Here is an 8,138-nt window from a genome sequence, read left to right as displayed (position 1 = left end):
TTCAAAAGAACGGCGAATGGCAGCCTCGTCAAGAGCTTATAACGGTCCTGTTATTGGCATTTAGTGAAAAATTGCGGCAAGGAGCGCCCCTGAGAAAGCGACTGAAAAGCCCCCCTAGTTAGGGCTCTTCAATGCTTTATTAGCCTAGACTTGAGGAGGGAACGGAAGAAACTGGTGCATAATAACCCGATCAATGAGTTAGCGTAAGGGGCAAACTAGAGGAATTCCGGGTCAAGCTATAGAACAGGTATTCGGCTTAAACTCAGGAAGAGGACCTTAGTGTTGAAACAATGAATGACAGTCTTATGGGCATCGTTAAAGAGTGTGCAATAGTAGTCGGTGGTAACTCCGTTAGACAGGATACCAGTAAGCTATCGCAGAAGACGAAAGATCTGATCAAGAAACGCCAATGTATGAAAGCCTCTAACCCTACAGCTAGAATAGAACTGGCAGAACTTTCGAAGTTAATCAAGAAGCGTAACACAGCTGACATAAGGAATTATAATATGGATAGAATTAAACATGCTCTAAGGATCGGTGGAAGCTTAAAGCAATGAAGAAACTAGGAATAGGCAAGAATCACATGTATGCGTTAAGAGACAAAGCCGGCAATATCATTACCAATATGGATAAGATAGTCCAAGTGACTGAGGACTTCTATAGAGATTTATACAGTACCAGTGGAACGAACGACGATAATGGAAGAGAGGATAGTCTAGAGGAATTTGAAGTCCCACAAGTAACGCTGGAAGAAGTAAAGAAAGCCTTCGGAGCTATGCAAAGGGGGAAGACCGCTGGGAAGGATCAGGTAACAGAAGATTTGCTGATGGATGGTAGGCAGATTGTTCTAGAAAAACTGGCTACCCTATATACGAAATGCCTCATAACCTCGAGCTTACCAGAATCTTGGAAGAACGCTAACACAAACGCGATTCATAAGAAAGGAGACGCCAAAGACTTTAAAAATTATAGACTGATCAGCTTACTGTCCGTTGCCTACAAAGTATTTACTAAGGTAATCGCAAATAGAATCAAAAACACCTCATACTGCTGTCAACCAAAGGACCAGCAGGATTCCGCAATTGCTACTCAACAGTAGACCATATTCACACTATCAATCAGATGATAGAGAAATGTGCGGAATATAACCAACCCTTATATATGTAGCTTTGATTGATTATGAGAAAGCGTTTGATTCAGTCAAACCCTCAGCAGTCATGGAGGCATTATGGAATCAGGGTGTAGACGAACCGTATGTAAAAATACTGCAAAATATCTATAGCGGCTCCACAGCCACCGTAATCCTCCATAAAGCAAGGAACAAAATCCCAATAAAGAAAGGCGTCAGGCAGGGAGATACGATCTCTCCAATGCTATTCGAAGCGTGTTTAGAGGAGGTATTCAGAGACCTGCGTTGGCAATAATTGGAGACGAGAGTTAATGGAGAATACCTTAGCAACTTGCGATTCGCTGATGATATTGCCTTGCTTAGTAACTCAGGGAACGAATTGCAATGCGTGCTCACTGACCTGTAGAGGTAAAGCAGAAAGGTGGCTCCAATAATTAATCTGCAGAAAACTAAAGTAATGTTTAACAGTCTCGGGAAGAGAACAGCAGTTTACATTAGGTAGCGAGGTACTCGAAGTGGTAAGGGAACACATATACTTAGGGCAGGTAGTGACCGCGGATCCGGATAATGAGACTGAAATAATCAGAAGGATAAGAACGGGCTGGGGTGCATTTGCCAGGCATTCTTAGACCATAACAGCAGGTTGCCGTTATCCCTCAAGAGAAGAGTGCATAACACCAGTGTCTTACCAGTACTCACGTACGGGGAAGAAACCTGGAGGCTTACGAAAAGGGTTGTGTTTAAATTGAGGACCACGCAACGAGCTGTGGAAAGAAAAATGATGGGTGTAATGTTAAGGGATAGGAAAAGAGCAGTTTGGGTGAGGGAACAAACGCAAGTTAATGGCATCTTAGTTGAAATCAAGAAAAAGAAATTGGCATGGGCAGGACATGTAATGAGGAGGGAAGATAACCGATGGTCATTAAGGGTTACGGACTGGATTCCAAGGGAAGGGAAGTGTAGCAGGGTGCGGTAGAAAGTGACCGTGGATGGATGAGACCAAGAAGTTTGCAGGGAGAACATGGCCACAATGAGTACATGACCGGTGTAGTCGGAGAAGTATGAGAGATGCCTTTGTATTCAGTGGGCGCAACCAGGCTGATGATGATGGTGATGATGATGAGGGTGATGATCAATGCTGAAAGACCTAAGACGATGGAGGTACACTATGTTTGCATGACTAAATCACTATAAGGAAAGCATTTTCTCTTTCAAGGTGATATACCATTCCATGCCCAAGCTATTGTACTTCCAGATCATGGGCTACTAAAACGTTTCGACAGTCACAGAGTGCCACAGCAAAATAAAACCAACATGGGGGACTTTATAGGGATGGCTCAGACCTGCTGGTCACCATGGCTTCTGTAGGAGGATGAGAAATAAATGACAGAGTTCTAGAGTAGGGACTGAGTCTGATGCTCTAAAATATTTGTGTCTGTGAATTATTCATCGTTATTTTTATCCATTTCTTATATATACTCCAGTAAGTAAATTCAATCATTCTACCCCGTCTTCCAAGTTTAGATAACATGACTGAAGCTATCTTTCGACAATCAATTTAATATCACTTCCAATGCCCTAACTACACCTTGTTCTATGACAAAGAAATATCTTTTTTTTTCGTGACGTACAAAATTAACTCCTAGAGCATTGCATCCACAATCTAGAACGAATTGTAGGATCCTTACCTATGCTCCATGGAACGGTAAAAAGAATTGACACTGTTCTGAAATAAAACGAGCAGCTAATACATTGGATGCGATCGCCAGAAAGTTGGCAAAAGATGCATTAAAGACAAGCTTCAGTGGCGAAACTTCGCAACAGCGCCACCGATGTTAGTTCCAGCACTAGTAACAGAGCAATGATATGTGCATATGATGGACAGAAAATTCTTTTAGATACCGAATTAGTGACGTTCATTTAATACGAATTCAGAAGGTATTGAGAAAGAAATTTATTCGCCCCCACAGAAAGGGCTTTGGTAACAAGCATCCGAAATGTTTTCGTTGTGCACGGAACAATCCGCTGAGCAGGCGTTGTATGTACGCTACATATTTAGACACAGAACATACTAGGGCTCTTCCATTCCATATACGCGTAAAAAAAAGAAGCTGTGCTGAGTTCAATTGCCTAAACCTTCCAATGTTTCACCATATGTTTTCTCCTTTTCACTTCTTCTCACTATAAAAAAAGTATATCCTGAGGACTCGCGCCGCCTGGCGTGGGCTTTCTTGGCACAGGGTGCCAACTTTGGCCAACCAGCTTCCCTTACCTGACGTGTGAATGATTTGTTGAGGTTGTGCAGCCAATGGTAGAGCAGCAAGCCTGCTTTTTTTGTTTGTCGCCTTTCGATGTTACACAAATGGTGCTCTCTTATTGGATAATCAATTTTATGCCATACTTCGTCGTCTCTTCTTTCATTCCTTCTTTACCTGGACAACTCGTATAAAAGAACTTCGCACGACAGCGTTGATCCAGGTTTCAACAACGACTTTGGAAGTTACAGACGGTGAGTGCCTGCTTCATTTCTGGCGTAAAATTAGTGTGTTTTTTCTCTATATTCTAACACGTTACCAAGCTAAGAAATGTGGCCGTTATTTTTGTAAACCTCGTGAATGCATGAAATAGCAAAACTCTACATTAACAGGAGCACTGCTCAACAATGCCCACGACCAGCTACACGTTGTAATGCCACTAAGCTTTCCACTGTGCTTTTGTAGGGAAATAGTCCGTGCGACTAGAACCGCTCTAAACAGCTGTACGTATGTTTTCCGGTCCCTGAAAGAAGAACGTGACGGATCCAGTTTAAGTTCAGATGGATTTGGGGACACGGTGAGGGTTGCTGTGCGGGATAATGTTGAAGTGTACTTTTAATTAAGGAACTAAGTAAACACTCATGAACACTCTATTCCTGATTGTATCGGCGATTATTAGAAACGTCTCTAAACCTGGCCCTGAGTACTTGAAAAACCAAACTACAATACTTTACACAACTAGCACATTTCAGCGTCTTTATTTTAGATAGAGTAGGTGACATGTAACAGGTAGCCTGCATAAAAGTTTACAGTTTGTGGGTTAATTTGGAACTTTCGTTTAGAGGTCCTATGCGAAGCGTGTAGGGTCTCTCCAGTGGGTAAACTAAACCTGGCACCGACACTGCGTTTGCATGTGCATCTTCGATAAAGAGAGTGTTTGTAGAAAATTGTTTAGCCCAGTTCATTAAGAAGATTGTTACATGCGTTCACAAGCAATGTTTTTCAGTGAGCACCTATAAATATATATAGCTACAAGTTCTCGTTTCCTTGTAGAAAGGCAGGCTACAGTTGACATTCGGCGAAAACCTATAGTTGTGTGAATAATTGTGGAATTTGCGGGCGACTCCTCAAAGCCTAATTACCCTTGGCTTGAAGTTTACACTAATGTGTGGTAAACCTCACCAGTGTTCTCGATGTGGTAGAGGTCCTAGATGACCCATCTTGCAGAAAGATTGAACTGTGGCATCTTGCTCCTTTTTGTAGAAAATTATTTACATAAGAGCTGATCAAACTGAGCGTGTATTGTCTGCCATTAATGGTGGCTTTAGCATCAAATACTTGTACAGCTCGAAAGTGTCAAATGGGCGTGATATGCAGTTATTTCAAGGTATAATATCACATCTAAATGTGACTTCGAGTTGAAAGCAGCAGTTGAAACGCTTAAAATGCGTCGTTAAGGCGCTATTTATACAGCTGCTCGAATTAAGCGGTTTTGGTAGAATACGACTGTTATGTTCATTGAGGAAGGCTAGAAACACTGTACAAACTAGGGATAAATGAATTCTTTCAGAAATAAAAACTAACTTCTTTTTTCACAGGTGTCCTCTACCACATCAAGGCAAAATGAACGCAAAGGGGATCCTCGCAGTACTCGCTGTTTGCGCTTTACTTGTTGCAGGTTTGTATAAATAGCACTGCATTACATCATTTCCTATCGTGCTTTCCCCTCTATTGTAGCTTCAACTGATTATACCACCTTGTAAAGGGTTACTATTTTTCAGTCCGTTAGCCCTTATTACTGCTGCCTCCAGCAATGATGTTCTTTCAACACGTACTACCATATTTCATTGAGAAACGCATCACCATGTGGAAATTGTCTTGACGTCGTCATGATCCGAATTGCGACCTATGAGTAGGCTTCTCTTCACGCCACACAGGGCCATCGTACATATGTGCCATCATGGTGACCCCTACTGGCTGTGTTCACCTGGCAGTCACTTCGCAAAGCACACATCATGCTACAACTGCACCATTATATTAACAAAGGCATGTTTTCCTTGGTTTTGATCACTTGTCCTGAGAACGGCATACTCTAGTTACAGCAACGAAATTAATAAAACATTCGTATCAACTACAATAAACGATTTTTTTGAAACGACGCTCGATTACACCTAAAATGCACACAAAACATGCAGGTTACTTGCACTTTGGTGACATGTAGGAAATCTTCACTTTTTTCATGGATCCTTGGAACTGCTTAATCTTTCAATGAACAGTAGGTGTGGTTAGTTCATAGTACCTAACGTGCAAAAGCAGTTCTCCTGATATGAAACAAGCCATACTCGGGTACTGCAGTGTTCTTAACCGGGTTTCAAGCTCGGTGTCAATGTACATGGTTCCATTTCACCCACACTATACCATGGCCGCGGAGGGCGAGAATCGAAGCCACATGATCGTGCTGAGCAGGAGAACGCTCTGGCCGCTGAGCCACAGCGGCGAGTGAACACTAGGCATGCGCCTGGGGTGAACGCGTGAATTAATGCAGCAAAAAAGCCCAATTACTCTTTCACCTCTTTCTTCGTTAAGGCCTCCAAAGACTTAATCATTTTCCTAATGAATTTTACATCTCAAGATAGAAATTGACGCCTTTCTCCCTTGACCAGGTGCATCCGCCTGCGGCGGTGAGGGCCGCTCCGAGTCAGGAAGATGCGGTGACGGCGAGGCCCGAAGCGAACAAGCAGCTGCCGAGGCCCGCCTGGACAGCGCTGCAATGTCCGGCGAATCGGCTCGCTGCGGTGGGCAGTCCGGTCGATGCGATGGCTAGCGGCGCCCTCGAATACGCAGATTCTTCCGCCCAAAGCCAGCAGAATTTAGCCAACTGCTGTGTGATGGCTTCAAGTCACTGAACGGAATGGTTTCGAAATAAATTGGCTTTGCTTGCATTCTGGCTTTCTTTCTATAAATAGCACACTGTTTCCATAGTGTAGAGGAAGGTTCACAGATGTACTGTTTTAAATATGTACGAAATGTGTGTCCTCCTACATTTTTTTATACCCAGGAGCAACTGTAGCAAAAATTGGAGGACGGGTAAGCTTCGCCTTCAACAGTTGAACGCGAAAGCGTTATGGCACCCCGTTCGCACCACCTACTCATTCGCTCGGCATGCTCTTGAGTCGCACAAAGACGAAACGTGCGCCTGAGCGAGCGGTACGAACCAAAGAACTCGGTGTCTTGGGGGAAGAAACGATCTATGCTAGCCAAACGTCGTGATCGGCATGGACAGCCGGGCCGCGACGCGCCATGAAGGTGGACGCGATCATGGGGCTGACGCCTCGATGGTATCGTCCTCCAGACGCAGGAAAGTGGCGCGCCAGGTGCCGGGGCAGCGCCTTACATTGCGAGGAGCGGGTTTTCTGTGTTTGCCGGCAAGCGCAGAAGAAATGTAGCGGAACTGTACTTCGCTACGCGTGTAACTGCAACTTCTGTACTTTATATGTTCATAATTACCGATATACACCGCAGTATAACTTTCTACGGCACGTTCCGCATTCACTAGAGGCGCTTTTGACCCACTTTAAGGCATCGACCTTATGGCTGAGTGGTAGCGTTTCCGTCTCGCACTCCGGAAACCCTGGTTCGATTCCTACTCAGCCCACCTTGCAAGTTGCTTTTATTTGTAAACTGCCTTCCACCATTTTTTTTCTCACGGCCAACGCCGGTGACACCAGCTTTTTTTTCGGCACGAGCTCCTTAACGCTATCGCGTTAAAATACGACACAGTTCACCAGACATGGGCATGCAGCGCTGAAACTTCGCTTGCGAACAGCAGCACCGTAACACACACCCTAGCGAACGTTGGGAGCAGTTTCCGGAAGCTCCGGCTGTGATTTTGCGCCAACAAAGTTATTGCTCATCTTGAGCGCCCATCTTCTTACCTAATAAGGGCAGCGAAAAACACTAGGACCTTACGCTGTTCTTACAGCGTGCATGGCCATGAACCACTGCTTCGTAGAATTCGCCCTGCAAGTAACGTGGTACAGCCAGCATCGCAATTATACTTGTACGTGGAATTCCTAAACTTATTCGTTTCGTCTTCAAACGACATGTTGATTTAGGAAATTTATATCCACAATTCTGAAACATCGAACATTAGCTCTGCCTGTGAGTGACAGACAGAGTGTCTTCGACAGGTGTTGTGTGGTTGCATCACTGTATGGGAAACGAATTTCAACAATTTGCTACACAGAAACGCTTCTTTATACACCCAGGTATTTTCCCTAATACGATTCGCATATCATTCTCACTCTGTGTTCGATATTTCACTTTACCGCACTAACGGCTCTGAGCTTAATGACAACTTTGTTGTTCCAGTGGAAATTCGAGTGTCATTAGTAATATTAGAAGGATAAATGCGTTTTCATCAGCCTCAAGCACTGAAAAGACCTGACCAATATGCCTGACTTTTCCTATGCATGATGTTTTGAATTTGCGCAGTGTTTCTGAGATTGAAAAGACACTTTCCCAAAGCTATACTACAATAATGCCCCATCACGGTGGTATGTGCCTTTTATGATAAAATCAGATGAGCCAAAACAGGCGAAATTGACAGCGCTTTTACGTAAAGTAGCATTTTTTCGCAGGCGAAAACATATCTCGAAAACGGCATGGTTAAACAACTTCGTCCGATTGAGTTCACTTTCTTCCAAATTTTTCAGCGACCAAACCGCAAACATTTGCACGATGCAGTCAAAGCA

General features: G+C 43.8%; 1 long non-coding RNA gene across 1 annotated transcript; it reads left to right on the top strand.

Moving 5' to 3' along the window:
• The first annotated feature begins 3,608 nt into the window (after positions 1–3,608).
• LOC135895826 (uncharacterized) lies at positions 3,609–6,277 on the top strand. The gene is made up of 3 exons (XR_010562483.2): positions 3,609–3,638; positions 4,983–5,062; positions 6,048–6,277. It is a non-coding gene; the product is annotated as an uncharacterized lncRNA (long non-coding RNA).
• The last annotated feature ends 1,861 nt before the right edge of the window (positions 6,278–8,138 follow it).

This window comes from Dermacentor albipictus, chromosome 2, assembly GCF_038994185.2.
Source record: "Dermacentor albipictus isolate Rhodes 1998 colony chromosome 2, USDA_Dalb.pri_finalv2, whole genome shotgun sequence".
Classification (NCBI taxonomy): Eukaryota; Metazoa; Arthropoda; class Arachnida; order Ixodida; family Ixodidae; genus Dermacentor; species Dermacentor albipictus.
The sequence above is the reverse complement of the archived record's forward strand: the minus strand, read 5'-3'. Positions and strand labels throughout refer to the sequence as shown.